The 14,481-nt window shown below is 39.0% G+C and overlaps 1 protein-coding gene and 1 pseudogene across 3 annotated transcripts in view; one reads left to right on the top strand and one right to left on the bottom strand.

Annotated features, from left to right (window-relative positions):
* STK32A (serine/threonine kinase 32A) overlaps positions 1-14,481 on the bottom strand; it is a 157,075-nt gene that overhangs the window by 99,525 nt on the left and 43,069 nt on the right. The gene's annotated exons all lie outside the window — the stretch shown is intronic.
* LOC128568626 (ribosome production factor 1-like) lies at positions 941-1,994 on the top strand (annotated as a pseudogene).

The following is a 14,481-nucleotide window of genomic DNA, read 5'->3' as shown; positions in this document are numbered from 1 at the left end:
AACACAAAGTCAATATTTACAAGCAACTGTACATTAGTAAACAATCAATAAGGGATGCTGGATTTTATCAAATGCTTTTTCTGTATCTATTGAGAGGATCATATGGTCTTTGTTTTTGCTTCTGTTGATAAGGCAGGTTACGTTTGTGGACTTGTGGACTTGTATCCCTGGGATGAAACTGACTTGATCATGATGTATGACTTTTTTGATGAGAAGCTGTAGTCTATTGGCTAGGATTTTGTAGAGAATTTTTGCAGCTACTGAATTTCTACTAGTTGGAAATTTAAAGAAATCAAACAAATGAAAATAATGCCATTGTAATCTTATCAAAAATAGCAAATACCTAGAAATAAATCTAAAGACAGATATGTTAGACCACAACACTAAAAACTGAAACCAAAGAGGCTTGGTGCCCATAACTCAGTGAGCTGACTGTGTAGCTCACACACATATACTTGTACACTCTCAGTTTTCTCTAATAGTACATGAAGGAAATGTCTTCACTTTTACCTAAAGGCAATCTACTCACCTGCACCCTGACTTTGTATTTGGGTGCCAACCAAATACACTGAGGCTGGCAGGTTTGAACCCAGCCCAGGCCTGCTAAACAATAATGACAACTGCAACCAAAAAATAACTGGGCATTGTGGGTGCCTATAGTCCCAGCTACTTGGGAGGTTGAGGCAAGAGAATCGCTTACGCCCAAGAGTTTGGGGTTGCTGTAAGCTGTGATGTCACGGCACTCTACTCAGGGTGACAAGGTGAGACTCTGTCCCCCCCCCCCAAAAAAAGAAAAAAACAGAAAACGGAAACCAAAGAGAACTAGTAAAGCATACCTAAATGGATAAGGAAATATATGTATATAATACATGTGAATATGTAGATGAATTGGAAAATCTGACATTCTAAAACGAGGTTAAAGATGCCAGGAGCCAAGACCATGGCGAAGTCCAGGGATAAGAGCAGTGGCAACGGGAAGAAAAGCCTGAAATGGAAAGCCGCTACCGAGGAACCTCAGGAGGCTGCTGTCGCTGAGGATGGGGCGACAGAAAGCGGGATCCAACCCGCGAAAGCGGCTGCCTTTCCCCCAGGCTTCAGCATTTCAGAGATCAAGAATAAACAGCGGCGACATTTAATGTTCACGCGGTGGAAACAGCAGCAGCGGAAGGAAAAGTTGGCAGCTAAAAAAAGACTTAAAAAAGAGAGAGAGGCTCTTGGTGATAAGGCTCCACCAAAGCCTATACCAAAGACTATTGACAACCAGCGAGTGTACGATGAAACCACAGTAGACCCTAATGATGAAGAGGTTGCTTATGATGAAGCTACACATGAATTTGCTTCTTACTTCAACAGACAGACTTCTCCCAAGATTCTGATCACAACATCAGATAGGCCTCATAGGAGAACAGTACGACTCTGTGAACAGCTCTCCACAGTGATACCAAACTCCCATGTTTATTACAGAAGAGGACTGGCTCTGAAAAAAATTATTCCACAGTGCATCGCTCGAGATTTCACAGATCTGATTGTTATTAATGAAGATCGTAAAACCCCAAACAGACTTATTTTGAGTCACTTGCCAAATGGTCCAACTGCTCACTTTAAAATGAGCAGTGTTTGTCTTCGTAAAGAAATTAAGAGAAGAGGCAAGGACCCTACCTTCAGAACACATACCTGAGATAATTCTGAATAATTTTACAACACGGTTGGGTCATTCGGTTGGACGAATGTTTGCATCTCTCTTTCCTCATGATCCTCAATTTATGGGAAGGCAGGTTGCCACATTCCATAATCAGAGAGATTATATCTTCTTTAGATTTCACAGATACATATTCAAGAGTGAAAAGAAAGTAGGAATTCAGGAACTTGGACCACATTTTACCTTAAAATTAAGATCTCTTCAGAAAGGAACCTTTGATTCTAAATATGGAGAATATGAATGGGTCCATAAGCCCTGAGAAATGGATACAAGTAGTAGAAAATTCCATTTATAAAGTGCCGAAGGAACGGAATTAGACTTTGCTGAACAGATCAATTTTAAAGTTGGTAAAATATTTGTGACAGAAAACTCTTTTCAAAATGGTATTTACTGATTTCATAAATCATCTTTTGTGTCTGGACAAACTGCTAAATAATAGTATCTTTATATATCAAACACAAATAAAAGTCACTTGGTAACAGGTTAGGTTTCCTAAAAAAATAAAATAAAATAAAATAAAACAATGTTAATCATCCCTAATTAATGTATAGATTTAATGTATAAATACTAATATAAATACCAGCAGTTTTACAAATTGAAAAATTAATTATAAAATTTACATTAAATTGTAAGGAGCCAACTATAGCCAATAGAAACCAAAGAAAAATTATGTTACTGAAAATCTAGTATAAAGCTACGTAATTAAGATAGTGAGTTAAACTTGCAAAGGTATACAAATGTATCAATAGTGGAACAGACTCAAGAAATCCACACACGTATGGTGAATAGATTAATAAAACAAAGTGGGGGCGGCGCCTGTGGCTCAGTGGGTAGGGCACTGGCCCCATATACCGAGGGTGGCAGGTTCAAACCAGGCCCCGGCCAAACTGTGACAAAAAAAATAGCTGGGCATTGTGGCAGGCACCTGTGGTCCCAGCTACTCGGGAGGCTGAGGCAAGAGAATCACCTAAGCCCAAGAGCTGGAGGTTGCTGTGAGCTGTGATGCTACGGCACTCTACTGAGGGTGACAAAGTGAGATTCTGTCTCTAAAGAAAAAATAAAAGTGGTACTGTGTTGTAGTAAGGAAAGTATAAACTCATCAATAGACGGTATTGGGGTAATAATTTATCCATATGGAGAAAAATAAATCTTTATCTTGAACTGTAGATCTAAATGTAAAAGTTAAGCTTGGAGGAACCAGGACAGAGTATCTCCACCTTAGTGTAGATGAAGATTTCTCAAATAGGACAAGAAATCACTAGCCATGAAGGAAAAGATTGATAAATTGTCCCACGTTTAAGTTCCAAACACTGATTATTAAGAAACACAATTACTTGAGTTAAAAATTTATAGATTGGGCAAATAATTTATACCCAAAAAAGACTTCTTGTTGAAGTTTCTCAGTTCATTCCATGTACGAAATCCCATATAATAAATTAAGTACTAATTGTTATTTCTTTTACTTCTGGTCTATCATGTTCTCTATACTTTTTCTCCATAAAATAAAATGAGACAAAAGGTAGGTTACTCAGTGTCTCTTTGTATTAGTTATTCATTTCTAGCATTCCCAACATCTGACAAGAAATGCCTGACTGCCGGTAGAGTTCTACCCATATAACTTTGAAAATGATTTCATCTGTTCGTCTAAAATGTATAAATTACACACAGGTTGTATGCCTACTGAAAGGCACAGTTAGCTATCCTTTCCCTTTCCCCATGGATAAATACATCTTTTTACTTGTTTTGTTTGGTTTCCACACAGAAGAATTATGCAATTCATCCATTTCTATAAAAATATGTTGTAAAAATATGTATGTTAAGTCATTCAAACATGTTGGTTAATTCATTACTTCTTTTATCTGAGCAAAAAGTTTATTATACTTTTATATATAGCAAGTAAATGCCATTCCAGTGCCAAGAAGTTAAAAAAGTCAGTGAAGATACCGATTTCTTAATTAATTACTATATGTGTGATATAATACATTTCAAATACATTGTTATGAATTTATAAGAAATATTTACATGGTAGTAACAGAAAACACAAATAATAAAGTTTAACTTTTTTCTCTTTTGCCAAATCTCTTCTTGAAAATCTCCTTATCCTCCACTTCAGTACATGGCAGAACACTTCAAATATAATACGTGCTTAATAAACATTTTTAAAGAAAACTTTAAAAGACCTGCATCCAGTATATATAAAGAACTTTAACAGATCAATAAGAAAAAGAGGCAACCAATAGAAAGATGGTCCAAAAACTTAAAACAAGCACTTTCCAAAAAATGATTCTAAATGGCCAATAAGGATATAAAAATACCATTTGACCCAGCAATCCCACCACTGGGTACCTACCCAAAAGAGAAGACGTCATTTTATCAAAAAGACACCTGCACACAAATGTTTTTATCACAGCACAATTCACAATCGCAAAGATGTGGAATCAACCTAAGTGCCCATCAACTGATGAGTGGATAAAAAAATGTGATATGCAAATATTTCTACCCACACACACACACACACACACACGGAACACTACTCAGAGAAAGAAAGGAATGAAATAATGTCTTTTGCAGCAACTTGGATGGAACTGGAGACCATTATTCTAACTAAGCGAAGAATCTGGTGATAAACACCACAATTACACTCTGGTACTGAGAGCTAAGTGATAAGCACACAGGCACGGATGTCAACAATACTGGAAACCAAGAAGGGGGAAAGCTTGGGGTGGAGGAGTAAAAACTTACCTGTCAGGTACAATGGACACTATTCTAGTGACGGGGAAACTACAAACTCTGACGTAAGCATGATACAAAGTACCTATATAACAAAAACATACACACCTCTTTAAAATTTTGAAATAAGAAAAAAATTTTTTTCAAAAAATGAGACAAAAAAAAAAAAAGCCCAAACTCCTAAGTTACCAGGAACATCCAAATTTAAACTACAATTAGATACTATTACAAACATTTGCTTAGCATGAATACATAAAGAAACTGGTAATATCAAATGTTGAGGCTTAGAGCAACCTGAATTCTCACACATTGCTGATGTTAGTATAAACTGGTACAATGTCTCTGGACTGCTAAACCCGTCCGCTAAGCCTATGTAAGTCCTAGGAACCCAGTGATTTAGTTCCTAAATTTATATTCTAAAATAGGTGAACTTTTGTTTGCCAAAAGATACAAACAAGAATGCTAATAGCAGCACTCTTTGTAAGTCTCAAACTGAAAATATCCAAATGTCCATCAATAGTAAAACGTATAAATGAATCATGGGATAGTGATACGATGAAATATGACAGAGCAATGCAAGGCTCTACTGCTACTTGCGACAGAATGGATGGATCTTGAAACTCACTTTGTACCTCCTTCCCTCCCTCCCTCCCTCCCCTAGTAAATAAAGTCACTCACTCCTCATTTTCCCATCAAGCCATTCCCTTTGGTATTTTTCACTCACTATTTTGAGTTGGCTTTTGTCAAGGTCAGAATATTTATCTTCTCAAGTCAGTGGTTAGTATTTCCCTCTTCTTGAAATAGCATTGACCTCTCAGCAGCATTTGAAATGGTTTGCCTACTTTTCTTTCTGAAACATTTTTCTCTCCAGATTCCATGATGCCAGACTCTCCTGATTCACCCCTAACTTGTCCGTTAACTTCACGACTGTTGTCTCTTTAACTAGTTTCCTGAATGGTCCTGTTGTAAGTGCTGTTAGAGCTCTGCCTATGGTCTGCGCCCTTCTCGTCTGCATAATTTCTCATTAAAGGTCCTCCTTCATGCCCCTGCTTTATACAATGCCTATCAGCCATGTCTCCTATATATGTGTTTTGTTGGAATTCTTGGACCCTAGATTTTGCTTCTGAACTCCAGATTTACTGCCAGCTCAACAGTGCTATTTGAATTACCAAGAGGTTAAACACAGTTAAAAGAGTTTTCTTAATTTTCACAATGAATCTGATCCTCCTCAAAACTCCCAACCACCAATGAATGACACCTTCATTCACGTTGTTCAGACCAACAATCCGGGAGTCAGTTATTTGACTCTTTCTTCTAGACAAGGGGCAGGAATGCTTTCTGAGCAGGACCAGTTATATTCTCTCCTAGGACTCTGAATCTTCAGTGGGTGATACAAGGTTAGAAAATTGGTTGGAGCTGATTCATCTTAGCCCAGAAATCCTGAAGAGCCTCTTCATTAGTTCTTGCTACTGAGATTCCCAGAAGTGCCTTTGTCTCTAACCCTCCTGTGACCTGCTTTTTCAGCTATACTTCTGAGTCTGTAAATTACTCTACATCCTTCCAATAAATTTTCTTTTTTTTAATATGTTCTGATGGGTTCTTGTGTCATTTTCAATAAAGAAACCCTTTCTAATATGGATGAGTAAATGAATAAGTAAATATATGCATTATGAAGACTCAGTTTTCTGTTCCTTAGTCATCAGTCAACATCTGTGCATGGAACAGTTACCATGCACTGGCCACACAATGACACTTCTCCTCTACTAAGTTCTTCTTCAGGGACTTCCTTCCCTTCTACTCCACGTTTCCAAGTTCATCCTCACTGGGGTCATATCCAAGGACAAATTCCTGCCTGCAGGTTTTCACAGAGCTACAGCCACTTAATAACCTGGTACAGCTCTGAATTCTTACAATATTTATAGTTTCTACCATTTACTCAATCATTTTGTCAACTTGTTAAAAAGATGTCATGTGTTGTGGTGGACTGTTTGCAAAAATTAGATGTACTGATCCATGTGCCTGGCCTTTTGCAATATTCACTTTGCCACATCCCTTAATCAGAGATGGAGCCTATTTCTCCACCCTTCGGATCTGAGCCTGACTCATGACTTGCTTTGGGCAATGGAATATTAGAAAGTGTGACACAGGCAGAGGCCAGGAAAGTTTGTGCTCATGAAGCTTGGCCCTTCTTGCTGTTGAGAATCCTTCTACCTTCCATGTGAAAAGCCAGGGCTAGCTCCAAGGCAGAAGAGAAAGACAGGCTGGACCCCGTTTTCCAGGCCTAGGCAGATGATTTTGGATAGCTGACTCACGTATTCCAGGCAGCTTCAGCCAAGTGAGCCCAGACTATGGGTGGCCAATCCACAGAACCAGGAAAGAAATGCTTATTGTTTTGAGTTAGTTAAGCGGCCCTTTGTTACATGTCAAAAGTTGATACAATGCATCTAATTCTTTTTTTTTTTTTTAATTGTTGGGGATTCCTTGAGGGTACACAGAACCAGGTTATATTAATTGCTTTTGTTAGATAAGGACCCTCTCACATTTGTGTCCCGCCCCCAAAAGCTGCACCACATCCCTTGACCCCCTCACCCCATCTCTCCCTCCCCTTCTCAGTTCTACCTATCCCCCACCCCCCACCATGTACTAGGACCTTGATTGTCCTCATATCAGAATTGAGTACATAGGATTCTTATTTCTCCATTCTTGTGAATTGCATCTAATTCTTGACTTAAAGAAAAACCATAATATCCTGTCCTTGAAGACTGTGAAGAGTTTCTTCTTTCCATAGGATTTTGCATGATTTTATGTATGTTTAAGGAACATACTAAAAGGCTAAAATGATCTTTTATATTTTTACGAGTTCCGATTTTTATAATTTCCTCTAAAAATGGATGGAATTTGACCATTGCTTCTCTGTGGTCTCCCAGAAGACTCAGGTCTTCTAATGATGAAACAGCATATACTGGGAAGAAATAAAAAGTGTTTATGCCAAAGATTTAGGCATTCTCCACAGCTACAAGAAAAGGTTATAATAAAATGTTTAATGATAAAGCAATTACAATAATATTTTGCTTAAAATAAGCAAGCTTGCAAATGGTATAGACTGTGAGAAGTCAAGTATGATGAAAATCATTTTAAAAAGGGAAGGAAGTACAACAAAATATTTATAATGGTTGTAACAGGCACAATAATTTTTGTCCTCCCCCCAAAAATCCACATTCTAATCTCCAGAATCTGCAAATGTTTCCTTATGTGGCAAAAGTGATTTTGCAGATGTAATTAACCTCAGCAGCATTAGATGAAAAGGTTACAAATGTAAACACAAAGGTCCTTAGAAGGTGGATGAGGATGGAGGATGGGATGAGAATCTCTCTCTAGAGCCAGAGAGAGATTCAGAGGCAATATGCTGCTGCCCTTGAAGATAACAGGAAGAAGCCATCAGCGGAGGAGTGTGGGTGGCCTCTAGAAGGTAGAAATGGTGAGGAAACAGATCCTCCCCTCCACCCTCAGAAAAAACACAGCCCTTGATTTTAGCTTAGTGAGATTGCTTTTGGACTTACGACCTCCAGAATCAAAAGATATTAAATTTGTGTTGTCTTAAGCCATGAAATTTGTGGTCATTTGTTACAGCAGCCATAGCTAATATAACAGATATTTGTCCGTGATGAAATATCGGTCCTTATTATTTTCATTAGAACTTTGTGTTTCCCACCCACACAAAAGAAAAACACACGTATATTGTAGTTAGGGGAAGAAAGCAGAGGCATAGGGCAAAGGGAAGGAGGGAGGATGATTGGCAGGTTCTCACCTAAGGTGCATAATGTAAGGGTGCAGAGCGTATCTCCGTGGTGAAGGGCTCAACTACAACTTGAATTTTATCTTAGAAATGAAAACAATGTAATTGAAAAATCTGTAGCTTCATATTAATCCAAAATTTTTAAGTCTACAAAAAAAGAACTTTGTGTTTCCATATTTTATACAAAATATATATTCTTTTATATTTAAAAATTTGTATTTAAATTTGAAATAATTTAGAACAAAAGACTTTCCAAGCTCCAGTTCAGTTCAGGTATACTTGCCCATTCAATACTCTTCCCTAGACAAGGGGACACAGGGGACATTCCACTTCTGGTAAAGGAAACTAAAAATATTTCACCCAAAGACACACTTCTTTGACATATTTTGAGATGGTTCTTCAGAAGGCTTGGTGACAAGAATAATCCTAAACAGCTGCCTTTTGTGGAAGAGATTTGCAGCTACAGATAAAAATCTACATTAATGAAATAAAGAGCCAGGCTTTCTCTGCATCTTTTTCCCAGATCTAGGGAGGATTAACTCAAACACAGGCAACCATCTATTCTTCCTGAAGGCTGATAACTGCGAGCTTTTCTCTACATAACAAGACAAACAACCATCTATTCTTCATGAAGGCTGATAACTGCGAGCTTTTCTCTACATAACAAGACAGACTTTGCCCGATGCCTGACTTTCTCTCTCTGCTTTTGCCACACTCCCTCTGTAACCTCCAGATATCACACAAGTGCCAACCGTCTGGTTCTTTCTTTGATTTTCCATGTTTTGTAGACTTCCATGCACACATGTGCATTGTAAATAAATTTGTATGCCTTTTCTCCTATGAATCTGCCTTTTGTCAGTTTATTTTTAGAGACCCTTCAGAGGAAGAAGGGGAAATTTTCCCTTGGCCTCTACATGGGGAGGGGCCTTTTACCAAGTTATTTGTTTAAAGGCATCATTAAGCACCTATCATGTGAGGTGTTTTATATACCTGTTATCATTCACAGCTGTATCTTCTGACATGAGTACTGCTATTGCTGTTATGCCCAGTAATGAATGAGAAACCAGGCAAAATGCTCAGTATAATTGGCCTACTTCACAGTTACCCAGAAGTGGAGCAGAGATTCAAACTCAGCTTGGTTTGACCCCAAGGAACACAAAGAAATTGGAGTGCACATGATCATATAAGGGTATTTGTCAGTATACAAAAAATAACACTGGTGTGATGGTATAAGAGCAATTAACTAGGAGCCAAGACCTGGTCCCAACACTAACACACTTCAGTCATTCATTCATCCATTCAAAGGCTATTTATTGAGCACTTAGTGTGTGCCAGGACTGTTGCAGAAGACAGGGAATGAGGCAGTGATCAGAAGCATACAAACATACCTGCCTCATAGAGCTTGTATTCTCGTAGGGTGCAAAGAATAATGAACAAAGTTATTCCTGATTCCTTACTTACATTGCAAGGAAGTCTCACAAAATGTGTATAGGAGATTTTATAGTAGATCAGAAAAAGCAGGAGATTTAAAGTCGGGATTCTTGGATTTGAGTCCCAACTCTGCCAGTTCCTGTCTGACTCTGGGAAAATCACGGAGCTTCGAGCCTCAGTTTCTTCAGATGTAGAATGGGAATGATGATCCCTATCAACTGAGGTTGTTTAGATGAATAAATTAAATGATGTATGTAAAATCCCAATAGGACACCACTAACAGGGAAGTTACTATTATTGATGCTACTTTCAGTCCTCATGATCTACAGATCTCATGAAGAAATACTGGCATGCTGGGTCACAGATGATGGAGGCTGCTCCTGTTTGTTAGGCTGTATTCAGCATCTGAAAGGACCCCTTGTTACACCGTATAGTCCTTTCCACTTAAAATGAATCATCTTGTCTCTTAATTTCCGACACCACATGTGGGCCCTTCCCATCTGCAGGGACAAGAGGCCCTGGTAAAGAGAGAGAGTCTTGAGGAGCTGTGCACAGCTGCAGGCCTCAACTCAATTAACAAAAGCCACCTGGGGAGCCGGCTATGCTGGGCTTGACTGGGACCTATTTGTTTTCAGGCTGTGGGTTGCCTGAGCTTTGTTAGCTGCCCTCAGAGAGGGGCTGACACGAAGATTTTATTTACTTTTCCTGGATGGCAGCCTTCCCTTGATAATGCAGCCTCCACCTGAAGACTGTTCCTAAGTGGGACCAGGTCCCTGAGGCTGTAAGGCTGAATTTTGATCCCCAACATTGTTCCCTCCGTAATGTCCCTATTCCCAGACTAGTTAACTTCTTTCTGCAAAACCCTGACACAGACATACCCACACTCATCACACATACACACACTCATCACACATACACACAGATTCATACTTGGTCCCTTTCTGCACCTCTCACAGTTAATACACTCACATGACATCTGGTCAGTTTCAGTCCCTCCCAGCCAACGGTAAAGCCAGACAGATTAGGGGTCTGCCCACTCCTGCCCTGCCCCCACAGGATGGGTCTGTTATACTTAGAGATGCTGGATGTAACAAATAAAAGTGCAAGATGCACAGTTAAATTTGAAACTCTGGTTAATAATCTTCAGTAAAAATATCTAAAACCGTTGGTTGTTTACCTGCAATTCAAATATAACTCAACATCCTGTATGTCATCTGACTTTTTTAAAAATTTCAGATTATTACGAGGGTACAAACAATTAGGTTACAATATTTCCATTTGTCAGGCAAGGTCCCTGTTGTGGTTGCGCCCCTCATCCTGGGGGTGTGCCATATCTGACAATTACAACTTGCTTTTGATGCTCAGTACACACACACATATACACACACACATATTATATACATATATATATAAAGGAATGAACTAAAGTGTGATCAAAAGCGGAAAACCAAATGCAGACATTTTATTGGAAAGCACACACCAAAATGTTAGAAGAGGTTGTTGCAAGGTGGTAGGATAATTGGAGAATTTTCATTTTTCTATGTAATTTTCTGTTTTTCAAATTGACTGAAATGAGCAGAAAAGTTTTCAAATATCAAATATACTGTATGTGTATATTTATACCCATACACACACATGCATGAAAACTTCTTAACATTAGCTTGAAACCCACTTAAGAAAGCAACAATAGTGTTTTCCCTTAGCCTGAAAAATTGGAATTTTCCGACGACATCCCCAGAGTTTAGGAGCATTTTGAGCGCAGATGAGAAGACAATTGAAAGGAATCTTGAGAGGATGACACGGCACATCAGTAAAATAGAGAACACCAAAGGGGGCAGGATGCAAGCAAGCATCGCTGCTACTTCATAAATCCTCCCACGCTTTTTAAGTTCCTGAGGCTTTGAAGATGTGAAAGATAAATCTAATACTTGAACCCAGGACATAAAATCTTGATTACGCTGACTACAATATATCAGGGAATCTTTGATGTGTGTTTGTTTGTTTAATTCACAAAATAAAGTTGAAAAACAAAACAAATAACATACGCCCCTTTCTTCTCTTTTTTTTCTTCCATTCTAAAGCATACTTTTAAAATTTTTTTATTTTTTTTTTATTAAATCATAGCTGTGTGCATTGATATGATCAGGGGGCATCATTCACTAGCTTCACAGACCGTTTACCAAGTTTCACATATACCCTTGTAAGATGCACTGCTGGTGTAATCCCACCAATCCCCTTCCCCCTACCCACCCCCAACCTCTTTCTCCCTTCCCCCTATTCTTAGGTTGTAACTGGGTTATAGCTTTCATGTGAAAACCCTAAATTAGTCTCATAGTAGGGCTGAGTACACTGGGTACTTTTTCTTCCATTCTTGAGATACTTTACTAAGAAGAATATGTTCCAGCTCCATCCATGTAAACATGAAAGAGGTAAAGTCTCCATCTTTCTTTAAGGCTGCATAATATTCCATGGTGTACATATACCACAATTTATTAATCCATTCGTGGATTGATGGGCACTTGGGCTTTTTCCATAACTTAGCAATTATGAATTGGGCTGCAATAAACATTCTGGTACAAATATCTTTGTTATGATGTGCTTTTTGGTCTTCTGGGTATATGCCCAGTAGAGGGATTACAGGATTGAATGGCAGATCTATTTTTAGATCTCTGAGTGTTCTCCATATATCCCTCCAAAAGGAATGTATTAATTTGCATTCCCACCAGCAGTGCAGAAGTGTTCCCTTTTCTCCACATCCACGCCAACATCTCTGGTCTTGAGATTTTGTGATATAGGCTAGTCTCAATGGAGTTAGATGGTATCTCAAAGTAGTTTTGATTTGCATTTCTCTGATGATTAAAGATGATGAGCATTTTTTCATATGTCTGAAGGCCGCGCGCCTGTCTTCTTCAGAGACGTTGAGTCTTACTATGTTGCCCTCGGTAGACTGCTGTGGCATCATAGCTCACAGCAACATCAAATTCCTGGCCTTAAGTGATTCTCTTATCGCAACCTCCCAGGAGCTGGGACTATAGGCGCCCCCCACAATGCCTGGCTATTTTTTTTTGTTGCAATTGGCCATGCCGGGTTCAAACCTGCCAGCCTCAGTGTATGTGGCTGTTGCCATAACCATTGTGCTACAGGCGCCAAGCCAACATACACTGTTATAGAGAATTAGTTGACAAGCACCCCCTCCACACACACACACACACACCTGACTTGCCATCTCCCCTGATGTCTTGGGACTAAGCACTATCCCATACAAAGGGACTACCAGTGAAGGGCAAGTTCAGAACGCTACACGTTCATTGAGTGAAGAAGGGAAAGAACTAACAGAACTAATGAATAGTTGCAAGACCAATGTTACTCTGTGCTAAGATCTCATTTCATTTATAAAACAACCCAAGTTACATATCCTACCCATACCTTATACCAATGTGACTTAAAATCATAAAGTGAGTTACTCACAATAACCTCTTCAGAAGCATTGCAAAATGCTTAATAGCGGTGGAAAGATTCACTTACATTGACTATGCTGTACTTACTAAGGCAGAAAGCATTTTAGAGAGAATAACCATGATTTGTGAAGATTTTTATCTTGAGTTTTGAAAGGCAAAAGTTCCCAGCTCTGAATGTGGTCCTAGAGTAACTGGGGGGTTGGGGCGGGGGAGGGGGAGGTCTCCTCCCCCTTCTATCAGTGCTGAAGGGGCCCAGCGTTCCATGGTGAGGTTCACTGTGAGAAGTGACAAGGGAACAAAGAATAGGGTCACCAGGGCAATGTGTGTGGGGAACAGAATGTTGTCTGGAATGATGCCAAGTGAGCAAATAGCAAAATCTTTAAACTTTGGCCAGTTTAAAGCCTCCTAACACCCACGTATTTTTTTAAAAAATTGGAACAGAATAAAATCAACTTTGTCCATACATCAAAGAGACACAAATCTGAAAGCTCAAAATGCTAGCTATGTCTTTATGAAGGATTCCTGGTCTTAAAAAAAGAAAATTAGCTGGTGGAACTTTTAGAAAAGGAGAATGTGACTTTGAACAAAGGGAGGCTGTGAAATGACAGCACCTTGTCATTGTCAGGGTGGAAAGAGCGGAGAAGAAAGGCAATTTGATGATTGCAAGAGATGGGGAAGAGAGAGCGGATCCATTTTAGCTCTTTACATGGCAGCATTTTGAATAGGCCACTCTGAAATGCTGATTAAATGCACGAAGCCTGAGCTCAAATGAGACTCAACGATGTCTGAGTGGTGCACAGACCGTAACAGACCTATTTCCAAGTCACACAAAACCATCTTCTTTTCAACTGTGGCAGAGAGAGGCTTTGAGCAAATTGTGTATGAAGTGAACTGTATTAATTAAAGATGGATGGAGGCAGGTTTTATGCACTGATTCCTCCAAAAGGATGTCGCTAAACACAGAATGAAATCTCAATTATTTCTCCATTAACATTCTCAGGATAAAGACTTTTTTTTCTTTTGCCTTTGCTGATAAGTGAGAACTGCTGGGTATGCATAGTTAAATAACAGTCATCTTGAATTAGCTTTAAGAACTGGCTCTTAACATAATGGATGCAGTAAAATACAAAGCAAAATGAAAGTGACACATAAAGAATTTGACACACAAGAGCAGGGGGATGAGATACTGCAAACTCCTCTGCCATTTTCTACGACTGGGATTATGGTAATGGCTTTGAGAGCAGATCACAGTCATTTAACATCTCAAAGACTGATAAAGTTAGCTCAGATAAAAGTTAGCTCCCACTCTGTTGTAACCTATTTGGTGAGAAAGAGAGCACCTACCCATCCTTCTCTAACTTCCAGGT

Source organism: Nycticebus coucang, chromosome 17, assembly GCF_027406575.1.
Source record: "Nycticebus coucang isolate mNycCou1 chromosome 17, mNycCou1.pri, whole genome shotgun sequence".
NCBI lineage: Eukaryota > Metazoa > Chordata > Mammalia > Primates > Lorisidae > Nycticebus > Nycticebus coucang.
This window is presented reverse-complemented; position numbering and strand designations above follow the sequence as displayed.